Source organism: Haliotis asinina, chromosome 8 (genome assembly GCF_037392515.1).
Source record: "Haliotis asinina isolate JCU_RB_2024 chromosome 8, JCU_Hal_asi_v2, whole genome shotgun sequence".
Lineage (NCBI taxonomy): Eukaryota > Metazoa > Mollusca > Gastropoda > Lepetellida > Haliotidae > Haliotis > Haliotis asinina.
This window is the reverse complement of record NC_090287.1, coordinates 33,864,004-33,876,915: the sequence shown is the minus strand read 5'-3', so window position 1 is coordinate 33,876,915 and position 12,912 is coordinate 33,864,004.

The following is a 12,912-nucleotide window of genomic DNA, read 5'->3' as shown; positions in this document are numbered from 1 at the left end:
AATGCTATTGGGTTGTTTAATACTTGGCTGTTTGTGCCAAGGAAGGAAACCAACTGACATGGTGCTGACATATACATTTTGTATGTATAGGTTATGGCGTGCATATTTTCAGAAGCTATATTCATCTTACCTCAAACCTGTAGTACCAGAGTGAACCTCCAGATGTCCCCCATGTATATTCCGTCTGTTCAACTACTTCAGCAATCGTGCTGAATGGTGGGTCGTCTTTGGCTTGAGTTAGAATGGCGATGAGGTGGCCACTATACGCTGCGGCGATGATGATGGTGAAAATCCACAGAGAACTTACTAACACTCGGCCAGACCTGGACACCACAGGCCACTCGACAGCTACGGACAAAGGAAGTATTGTCTTTTATGAGGGTTAATAAAAGGTACATTTACATAAAAAGTATGTTTGCCATTTTTTATGATTGAGGACAAACAAGGATTTGAAACAGAGGTAAGGAGAGTTTTGCTTTCAAGCAGCTGCAGCACAAACAGAACCAGCGCAGATTACTACGTTCTTTCTGATGCAGCACAGATTACTGTGTTCTGTCTGAGTTGTTGCTCTGAGTCAGAGCAGATTTTTGTGTTCTTTCTAAGTCTTTGTTCGGTACCAGCGCAGACTATTGTGTTCGCTGCGAGTTGTTGCTCTGAACCAGCGTAGATTGTTGTGCTGTTTACTGGGATGTTCTGAACCATCTCAGAGGGTTGTGTTCTTTCCTCGTGCATCACAGATTATTTTTCAGTTGTTGGTCTAAACCAGTGCATATTGTTGTGTTCTTTCTTCATTGTTGCTCTGAATCAGCGCATATTTACTGTGTACTCTCTGAGTTCTTGTATTGGGTCGGCGCAGATTACCATACCATATTTCCCGATAGTTTACATGTATCTTTACATATATATCAGAAAGATTCTTTTTCAAATATGTCATTGCGCAGTATTATCACATATGACAATGAGTATTATTATCAAATATGATCGTGTTGAAAAATATCACACACGGAGAGTGTGTAATACATCATTTACACGAGCGGTTTGTTTTGTCGGTTTTGTTGAAAGAAGAATATATTTAAAGAGGTAATTAACTTTTAATCATTTAACTCATAAATATCAAGCTATCAAGCTTTCTCCAAAAACAACCCCTAAACTGCTAATTATAATCTTGTTAAATCAGTGTCCTTCAGTGAATAAAACAGATACATCTAAGCAAATTGTTTGAGTTAAAAAGCATACAGCACTGCATAATAGTTTCCAATCAATGGTGTAAGCATTTTGTAAACATTTTAACGGAGAACCTAATGATGCCATAAACGTGTATGTCTTGAGAATATTCTCTTTTGCAAAAGTGGTTAAAAAAGTAATGCATTTAATTTCCAGGATGATAAATTGAGCCTTCACTCACTTTCTTGAACTACGTAATTTTACGTCATTGTCTGAGACCTTCCTACCAGCGATTTTCGCAATTAATGAAAATGTGTGTTCGGCGTTCATTTGTCCATCATCGTGAATTCGAACACTGTAGTTTGAATTTGCAACCATGTTTATTCAAGATTCGATTGTGTATCTTGTGAGGTCTTCTACTTTTCTACTTCAATACATAATTCTGAATAGCCCTAGGAACTCTAATCAACGGTTATGTAGTATACGTATGTCTGCTAGATGAGTGAGTGAGTATGATTTTACGCCTCCTTTACTCTGATTCAGCAGTATAACGACTGGTGATACCATAGAGGAATTCACACATTGTACCCATGTGTGGAGTCGAACCCGTGTCGAACCCGAGCCAACGCTTTACCCACTAGGCTAACCCACTGTTAGATTAGAAACGAAACGTCTTCTGTCATAATGGAAAACATCAATGCTAGTAAACATACTTACTACATCTAATGAAGGCCCCAAACACGTACATGACTGTATCTGACCATTGTGAAGACTTGCTACAATTCTTCTGAGAAGTACTTCCTCCGTACTTCTCGAGGAAGTGCAGCTGTATACTGAGACAAACAAGGACAAGCCCGAGACAGAGGGTGACGGGGTATTGAAAGGGTTCCAGCCAAGTTGTCACGACTGAATGCTTGGAAGCAGGTGACTTGAAGATTCCTCCAGCGTAACTCAAATAAAAAGGGTAGGCAAAGTCAACAACCTTGTCTCGATCATCCGACGAGGTCAAAGGTGCCATCGTAAGGTCCACTTCCTGAAAACACGTGTGTTCAGATTAGCAGAGCTCTTTTACTAAACATCGTAAGTACAAACTTTTGTTATGTTTTTGTTTCTTTCTTTAACGCCGCACACGGCAATATACCAGTTCTATGGCGACGGTCTGTAATTAATCGAGTCCCCAATTTATCGAAACAAACTTAAGTCTGAGTTTTGACTTAAGTTCGAGTTTTTACGCAAATTTGCGAAAATACATTTCCCTGAATTCACTGAAATTGATACTAACCTCAAAAATAGTAGACAGTTTGATTTTTGTGAATATATTGCTTAAGGTGTTTGGGCATTATGTATTTTAAAAAATGCATTTGAGTTACAAATCAGTTTCATATTGTCAAACTCAGTTTGTTAGTCGTTAGTCGTTTCTTGCAAGAATGGGCTACTGAAGATCAGAACTGAACTATTGACCAGAAAAATGTAACCGCTATGGCCTCGCGTCTGCCTTGACATTTCTGCTTACTTTGGTGTTTACCTCCCAACCACATGAGTGAGTGAGTGAGTTAATAATTTTCGTCACGTCGACACTATTGCAGCTATATGGTGACGAAAACAATTTAATTTATATCAGTATTAAATCAATAAACGTAAAAATCCGTCATCGAATGAAGGTAAAACCACTAGGCTATCACAGATATGAACATAAAACTGGCATTGAAAGCTAAAACATTTTAATTAAAGAGGACAATGCGACATAAAACACGTGCAATACACTGCCAACAACTGATCCCCAACCAGATGATATGGATATCTTTCTAACATGAATGAATTGTCTGAAGATATGCTATTGTTGCTGACAGTTACATGTGTCTCATATTACAAATGTGATACAAACAAAATACTTTCTAAAGTAATCTCAATAAAATACATGCTATTTGAGTATATTTAACGAAGACCGTTGGCTGTTATGAATTCTAAGAACAAAAAGTTATATTTTGTCCATCACATGAGTGCATTACAATTAACGTCACAGTATAGCTACTGTTCATTTAGGTCTTTAAGTCTTTATCGTTAGGTCTTTAAGTGAGTTATCGTTTCCTGGTTATGAGTATATCTTGTGAGTTCTAGGGGTTTTTTTGTTGCGGAATAAACACCCATCTGATGTACGTATTATTGAAATTTAACATGAACACACTTCCCCCCAATGACGATTATTTTTATTGCTGGTACTTTCCCGACTCATGTTGTTTGTTAACAAAATATTCATACTTTGTAATATTTGATCAAACGTTCTTTCATCATGAAATTCCCTGTTAACGCGAAGGTATCCATTTGCCTTTGGAAATGATACCTGGCGGTTATGTTTAGCACGTAATACACTGAGGGAAAGAAATAAGGAATCACATAAAAGAACACGTTCGTTTATTTTTTCCCCCAGGTTTCTTGTCAAGAAACGTGGAAGAGAAATTAGGGAACACTTGTACTTTCATGTGATCCCTTAATCTTTTCCTTCAGTATATATTTATCTCACCCTTCTCTGCGCTTGTCCAATTAGACCAGTCCATTCTTGGTCTCCGAGTCTGCCCCACTCTCCATCGGTTGGCTCTTCAAATACATAGCTGTAAATACGTCATGTGAGATAGATTTGGACAATGAACATCATCGTCAATTACGTCACATATCACCAGACTGATATGCGTGAGTTGTTTTTTCCCGCCACTTTTATCAATGTTCCAGCAATATTACGGCGGGGGACACCAGGAATGGGCTTCGCATGTCCCTATGACTGGAATCGAACCCGGGCCTTCGGTGGGAAGAGTGAACACTTTAACCAATAAATCACCCCCCTACACCACTGGAAGTAATGAAAGTTTACCTCGTTGGTGAAACTCTCAAGGGTGGATCGTTACGTACAATTTCAATCATGAAAACCCAATAAGAAACAAGGCAGGATCTTGCTGGGGTGTGTCAAAAACAAACAAAAAACTGGAAACCAATTAAAAACATGTGAGTGAGTTGGGGTTTACGCCACTTTCTGCAACAATCCAGCAATATCAGGGCTGGGGTCACCATGGGCTTCAAACATTGTACCCAAGCGTGGAATCAAACCCGCGTCTTAGACCACTAGGCTACCCCACGACTCCTGTTAAAAACATCTAGCTTCTTACCTAAAATTCATATGGACAGACATATGGTGCAGTATTTCAACGCAAAATCCAACATGTTTCAGTGACTCAGATCCACTGGAACGGATGACGAAGGGATCCCACTAAAATGAAACAAATAAGATATATTCAAACAATTTTGCTATATAATATTAATAGGATACGGTGTTTACGTTGTATAAAGACAACTGAATATAAGAAGTGTATGGTGTTTGTTTGTCACCTCTCTCGTGCCTATTACAAGCTGTCGCATATTTAGTCCATGTTGTGTATTTGGAAAAGCTGCTGCAGAAAGGGACACTTCTCCTCCTCTCATGACGTTCCCAACGACGTCCCAGTATCGTGACCGCGCTGTGCCATACATGAGAGTCCGAACATGTACTGGCTTACAGAATCGTACCTGTAATTGACATATCATTACTTAGGTCAGTCAGGAGCAATATATTTTAATAGAATGGATGTAATTGTCAATTACTTTCGCAAGTGTCAGTCATCATCAATATATGTTAATGGAAACTCAGGATGTCATCGGTCAATCACTTTCACACAATTACTTTCACAAGTGTCATTCATGATCAATATATGTTAACGGGACTTGGGATATCTTTGGTCAATTACTTTCACAAGTGTCAGTCATGATCAATACATGCTAATCGAACTCAGGAGGTCATTGGTCATTTACTTTCACACAATTACTTTCGCAAGTGTCAGTCATGATCAATATATGTTAATGGAACTCAGGCCTTACAGTAACGTTACCATGGAGTCAACCAACTAAAGGTGTATGTCCCTAAAACGTAATTTCAAGAACTATTCTGACATGTCTTTGATATTTACTGCAATTATCCCACACTCGAATGTTTTTTTTATCATTTAATTTCACAGCAAATTAACATAAAATATTGTTTTAATGCATTTCGCATTTATTTTCAAATTCACAGAAGCGTTTATCACCTAACCACATTGAAATTCGTTCATCGGTATTACTGAAACACTGACGTCATGTGGCCTCACCCCTGTTTTCGCCTGATGAAAATCGCATACAAGTGGAAGCTCAATGAGCGCGAAGTTGTCTATCCCAGATTGGATATCGGGTAGATGACCTGTCTCAGACGTGGAGACAAAGAGCCACTTGGAAATATGTCCTATTTCTTGGCGTCTCTCTGTTTCAGCTTGAAATGCACTTGCCTTAACATACAAGCATCGATCATCACTACAGACCTACTATCAATGATGAGTGAGTGATCATGAGTTAACATTTAACGTCACATTGGCAATGTCTCAGCCATATCGTGACAAGAACATTTAATATTTACATGGAATATATGCTTATTGTAGAGATCAGTCAACGGAGGACAGTGAAATAACTAGAACATCACAATTATAATTAAAACTAGCTTGCAAAGTTAAACCTAATATCACTATTTAGACAATATAATATAAACCAGGCTATAAATCGCCAACAACAGAAGGTAGATCACCACACTAGGGACTGTGGGGACTTACAGTACCTTTGCTACATATATGGACCCCAGCTGGATTTACACCATCCCTTCATCCCTGGATTTACACCAGCCCTTCTGGCGATTGTAGAAAATGTTTGTCAAAATTAAAACAACAAGAATACAACGTTTAAAAATCCTGGTAATATTAAGTAGAGTCGAAAGTTTCAGGACTTACGTACCCTCTCAGGAGGACAATAATTTTGTAATACTTCAACCCCCATGGAGGGTACAACCTCTAACAATCTCAGTGAGAATCTATACTGCCTGGACTCTCAATGATGAAAATTAATCTATGAAGTCTTATGTTAAATCGTACGTATAGAATGGCGTCTGCCTGTTTTATAGTAAATACAGTATATCTATAACATTTTATTATCCAGTTGTGCATCAGCTACAACGCTTACCTATACGATGGAAAATATACCAGAAACATTTTGGTTCATTTCTTCTTTAGTAGTATCTGGTCATGAAAAGCGTATGTTTAATTGTGTCTAACCCCTTGTCCAAAAGTGACCACAATGAGTCCACAATTAAATTGTGACGTGTTCTATGTACCGGTTCAAGTGTATGCATACATGTTATGTACTTGTTCAGCTGTACACATACAATGTTTGTGCCTGTTCACATGTACACATGCTTTAATGAATGCCTGTTCCATTGTACATACATAATTATCACACCACTTATTCAATAACACAGTCTATTATTTAATAGTGCATACACGACAGAGTCTAGTACCTATTCAATAGTAAATATACTATGTAGTACCGGTTCAGTTGTACATATGCTGGTTATGTACCTGTTCAGCTGTACACATACTTTGTGTGTACCCTTTCATTTGTACACGTACCTTAATGAGTGCCTGTTCAGTTGGACAAACAACATTGTGGCTCTACCTGTTCAATAACGTAGCTTAGAGCTTCCCCACCGCAAACAACCAGAATGTTGAGGTAATGAATTTTTGCCATAGGAGTGACGTGCAGGAGTTGTCTGTACACATCCAGGATGCTGGAGACATTCGCCACTAACAAGGTCGTCCTTGCGTCTTTGTCAAATGCTTGAAGTATGTCCAGTCCCCTCCGTTCTGAATAAGATGAAAGCAAGTAATAGTGCAGAAATTGATATATAATTATATACATAAGTAAATCGATAAATTAGCCATATGTATGTATGCATGTATGTATGAATGTATGTATGTATGCATGCATGCATGCATGCATGCATGTATGTATGTATGTATGTATGTATGTATGTATGTATATATATATGTGTGCGTGTGCGTGTGCGTGTGCGTGTGCGTGTGCGTGCGTACGTGCGTGTGTGTCATCCTAAACAATGATGCAGAGATATTAGGGGCCGGTCATGTGTTTTGTACATAGAATGCCGGGGGGTGGAGGTGGGGGTGGGGCTATTTGTTTTGTCCCAAGTAAGTATTGAAGGAGTGTGTGTGTGTGTGTTGGGGGGGGGGGGCGGGGGGTGATGAGCAAATGAGACTTACCGCATTTATTACAAATATGTATCAGATACTGCTAGTAGTTATTATCAGTTTTGCAAAGTCTGTAAGGCAGTCCATGAGCATCCAGTTGCAAACAAAGTTTTAAAGAGGAATAGCTATTGTAATATTGTAGTGAGTGAGTGAGATTAGTTTTACGTCGCACTCAGCAATATTACAGCTATATGGCGGCGGTCTGTAAATAATGGAGTCTGGACCAGACAATCTAGTGATCAACAACATGAGCATCGATCTGCGCAATTGGGAACCGATGACATGCGTCAACCAAGTCAGCTAGTCTGACCACCCGATCCCGTTAGTCGCCTCTTACGACAAGCAGAGTCGCCTTTCATGGCAAGCATGGGTTGCTGAAGGCCTATTCTACCCCGGGACCTTCACGGGTCTGTAATATTGTAATACATAAACGCACACTTATATCTACCATGCTTAAACAACCATTCTCATAGTTTCTTCACAAGTGTGATTTCGTCAGAAGCAGTAGACCAGTTTATAAACGTGCATGTTGTACCCAAAGTCCAATGTGAACCTCGAGATGACCTCGAAAAAGAGATGACATTATCACAACGTCGATTTTTCACGTGCTGCTTCTTATTCAGATGACGTTCAGTTTCTTGTGGGATGAAATGAGAATGGTTCTCAAGTTGCCTAGCACAATCGTTTCCTTTTATAACGCATGTCTGAGACTAACCTATGCCTAGCTTGAGATTTTGGGGTACACAATGACGTTGGTTATCGACATGGTGAGAACAGAAGCCACAAAACCTTATCGATATTCACAAGAAGGGTCTGCTAGAAGCAAAATGGATCTCAATTAAGCAGAATGGATTGACTATTTCACGGATATACTTGTTTCAGCTGTATTACAGCACGATGACGCACATTGTAGTAATTTAACCCCAAAACGCAACATCCCTCAGTGTTTAGGAGGCTATGTAATTCTGCAGTTTCCCTTAGCACTTAACCATATCGATGATGACTTGATGAAAGACAAGGTTCTACTTCTAAACAAACATGACATATAAATATCAACTTCTTCGTTTCCATTACAGCCTCATAAAGTTTGAAAACTACAAAACACATGGAAATCCTTAAAGCTCTGAAAGCTAGCCTACCGTTTTGGGTGTCACATATGACGACGAGAGTCTTCCATCCCAGCAGTGTCATCATTTTACTGATCACCGTCACAGCCAGGTCTGGTGGTGGCTGGTCTTGCTGGAAAACAAGCTTCCCAACCGCGGAATGTGCACTGGAACTGTTACTAGCGTTGTTTTCAACGAGTCGACAACATGGAAGGTTGGCGGTTTTACCATCCAGTGACTCATCATCATATCCTGGTCCATTGCCTGAATTCCACTGACCATCTCTGGATGTAGATCCTAGCTTGTTGAATCCAAACTCTGAAAAAGGATTTTAATTTTGAAAACAAGTTTGCTTTATGTGAAAAGATTATATTTACTTGATAAAATAATGGAGACAATTTTTCAGTCCACAATGAAACATACGATAGAATCAACTGAGAAGCATTGGGTCATTCGGTCCAGCAGATCCTACATGCATGGGCGGGAGTTCTTATCCAGATTCGCTCGGATTATGTTTAAGGATATTTTAGCACCGCATCGACATGGATCTTTCCAAGTATTTGATTGCCGACGACATGTATTTCTCATGCGTGTACCTATGCTGAACAGCCAAAGAAACGTAACTCTGGTTTTGTTTTTAAATAGAAGATGTAAATGTACATGTTTAATTTACTTTTATGATTTTCTTTCGAAACTATTGTTTCTTTAGCTGTTCAGTATATGTGTGTGAAGTCCATTCACTTACATTGACATACTGATCTTTGTGTCAAATCGCAGCATAAAACATACACGTTTTATATAGTCTGGTTCATAATTATTGAGAATTTTTCTTCTTACTTTGAGCTATCCTAACACCTCAACTGATTCACTGATACTTAAAACTAAGTAATGGTATAAGGGAGGTAACTCATCTTGGCCTACTGAGTATAGTACAATTAGAGTTACCTCCCCTGAATTTGTAGCAGACGTCATTTTCCTCAGCACTGTCAACAATGTCTGCTGAAGATAAAAGAAGGTTGATTTTTGAGTTGTGTAATCAAGGAATAGATGATGTAAATACATTGGCAGAGAGAACAGGAACTCCTCTTTCTAAAGTGTAAAGGATTAGGAAGAATTTTAAGGAGGGAAAGGATTTTGGGCACCAGAAAGGAGCAGGGAGACCCAGAAAATTGGACTTCTCAGATCGCGTCCGGCTGGGAATTTTAGCGTCTAAAAAGCAAAGGGCAAGCATCTCCAACATCAGGTATGAAATGATAGAAAGGGGATCAACAGTTATATCAAAATCTACAGTTAGAAGAAATTTGATTGATCTCGGATGGGAGAAAAAGACTGGAATTCCTTCTCCTCTCATGAAACAAGAACATAAAGACAGGCGTGTTGAGTGGTGTTTGGCACATGAAAACTTTGACTGGGAAAATGTGATTTTTACTGATGAAAGCTCAATATGGGTATATCCCAATAATGTGAAAATATGGACAAAGTCTGCGTCAGCACCGTTGTATCGACGACCTAAATACAGCCCAAAGTTTCATGTATGGGGAGGGATATCCTTATTAGGAACGACCCCGCTGTGTGTGTTTGAGGGAAATCTGACAAGTCAACGCTACATTAACATATTAGATAATTTTCTCCTTCCAGGTGCACATGTGTTTTATGGAAATGACTGGATTTTGCAGCAAGTTAATGATCCTAAACACACCGCAAAACATGCCAAGCAGTGGTTTCAGGAGAAAAAAGTGACTGCATTATCATTTCCTGCATATAGTCCTGACTTAAATCCCATTGAGAACATTTGGGGGATGATGAAGGAATGTGTGAATCAAAAGGGGTTGACAAAAATTGAAGACATGAAGAGAGAAGTGGTCCGATACTGGGACAGCATAACTCACGAGACACTAACCTCTCTGATAGGAAGTATGCCTACCCGTCTTAGACTGTGCCGTGAAGCTCAAGGAGACTTGATAAAATATTAAATTGTTACCTACACAACATGAAAAAGTCAGTTCACTTTCACAATACATTCAATTTTATCTGATTTGTTCTCGTTTAATAATATCAAATGCTTTAGCTATTCTCAATAATTTTGAACCATACTGTATTTCTTTTAATTTTGTTTGGTATAAAAATGACTTAAGTAAAATAGCAGCAGCACATAGTAGTTGTGACTTATGCAGAAAACATCAGTGTACTTATATAATATCAAAATCTGCGGTAACAAAAACGAAACTAAACTAAACAAAGAAGTAGATAGTCCTACCTGATGTATGTGAAGTACTGTCACAATTTGAGTAAGATAATACGAATACTGCCACCAGTGTCAAAATGATAAGAACATTCACGCCTCTCATCTTTGTGCAAGACAGATCCTCTTCACGAAATGAAGCAAAATGACATAAAATGCATCACATCACATTTATATAACATTTCATGCGAATCCTAACAAGCCGAATAATCGAATATGACGCGTACGATTTCTAAGAGAATAAATCATATGATATTTTCATTTCATAATCTAACCTACATCTCACACGGTAATCATGTGAAATTGGAGAACTAATTACCGACTTGAAAACAGACTCGGCACTCCCAACATGTATTTAAGGTATTTGACATACAGAATTATCGAGTCTGTATATCTGAAAATAACGCCCTTGAATGGCAGATTAGATGATAAAGGGTCTACAGCAACACACATGTGTTATGATTAAGTGAAGAGACTCGGCGTTTTTTTGCTGAAGGTGAGTGGAGTGGCCGAGCGGTTACTGTGGTGGCATGAACGACAGATAAATTGTTTCCTGCAACACACATGTGTTATGATGACATGATTTTGAAGAGATTGGACGTTTGTCTTCTGAGAGGGATATAGTCAAATGGGCAATGGACAGAAGGAAGAAATTACGAATGTTTTTTCTTTTCATTTTTTATTGAAAGATATAGCATTAAAATACGGAAACGCTGAAGGGACATGATGAGGCGAGTTTTATATCGTGCACACGAGATATCTAAATGATGCAATGCAGTGTGCGCATGATGTGAGATAGTGTGCGAACATTGTAAGATAGTATGCGGACGATGTAATATAGTGTGCGTACGCGTCAAGTCATGTCAAAGTGTTTATTGTATTTAAGTTGGGCTTCACGTCACATCTGCATTATTCCAGCCACGAGCTGTATTTATGACCTTCGGTCCACATTCAAGGAGGATACATGATACACATATATAAATACACACAATAATACAAGGATGACTGGAACAAAGTTAATCAATACTTACAAGTTTATGTCTTAAAGATAAAGCATATTTTCATATAAGGCAAGCTGGAGAATATAGTTTTCATTATTTCAGGATGAAATTGATATTTTGACTGATATGGCACTGGTATATATTCAGTTCTTAGATCAGCATAAAATGGACAGAAAAATGTAAAATGGTTTTCATTTTAAATGGCCTAATGGCATAACATCTTAATCATTTCTCTATTGACAATCTTCTACCCTCATTTATGAATAGGTCTGAAATAACGAATCGATAGTGCATAAAACTCCGTCTGAGATTTTTGGATCTTAACACATATAGGTATATTTGTGGCTGAATGAGACTCTTGAAACACCTATATAGATCATAACGTGAACATGTGTCTAATGTGAAATGCTATTCTTGATGATACATGTTGATTGATTGTTCTCGAAATTGGTTATGACATTGGGAACATTGTTGTTTGATTGCACCAGACAAATCCAAACCGTGAGAAAAATAAAATATCACCTATATGCGACTGCCCACGTGGTATTATCGACATTATCTAAATTGAGAAGCATTTTATGACCTATTTTGGAATTCGTTGTGAGTGCACTCCGAGAATCTTAAACCAGTAGGTTAAGCATCTGATTTGTGAGTTGATAGATAAAAAAGATGGTATCTAACACATTTGTTATATATCATGCAATATGGCGTTGATACACCAACGGATATTTTTTGTACAAGCCTAAAAGATGCAAATTTGTCAATACAGTCATGTGTTTGGAACCAACAATTTAAAGTATATTAAATGTGTTAAAACGATTATTGCTTTCTTGGCTCTTGATGTCAGATGTTGGTGAGCCAAAGCGTCCATAAAATCAGACTGTGTCAACGTCATCATTAAAAACTTATTCATTTGAGAAACTATTCTTGAAATGAGTAAGCTATTCTGTTTTCGAAATGTTTGATCTTGGACTTGGAGTTTTTCGAAATGCCCGAAGCAGTTTCCAAAATTTAGAATGAAGGTGTATTGAGTCAGTAAGTTTGTGTATTTTTTGTAAAGAAATATCAGTCTCATATTTTCTGTAGCAAGCTTTACACTCATTTTGCAAAATTGGTTTTCGTTGTGGTCTGTTCGCCTACATCGAAAAACCCTTAAGGCTTTACGGGTGTCTCTCCTGACACTTTTAAATTCCTTACTGAATTGTGATTTACTTGGCTCCTTAGATGACTTGAGCTGGGTTTTTTTCGTGCAA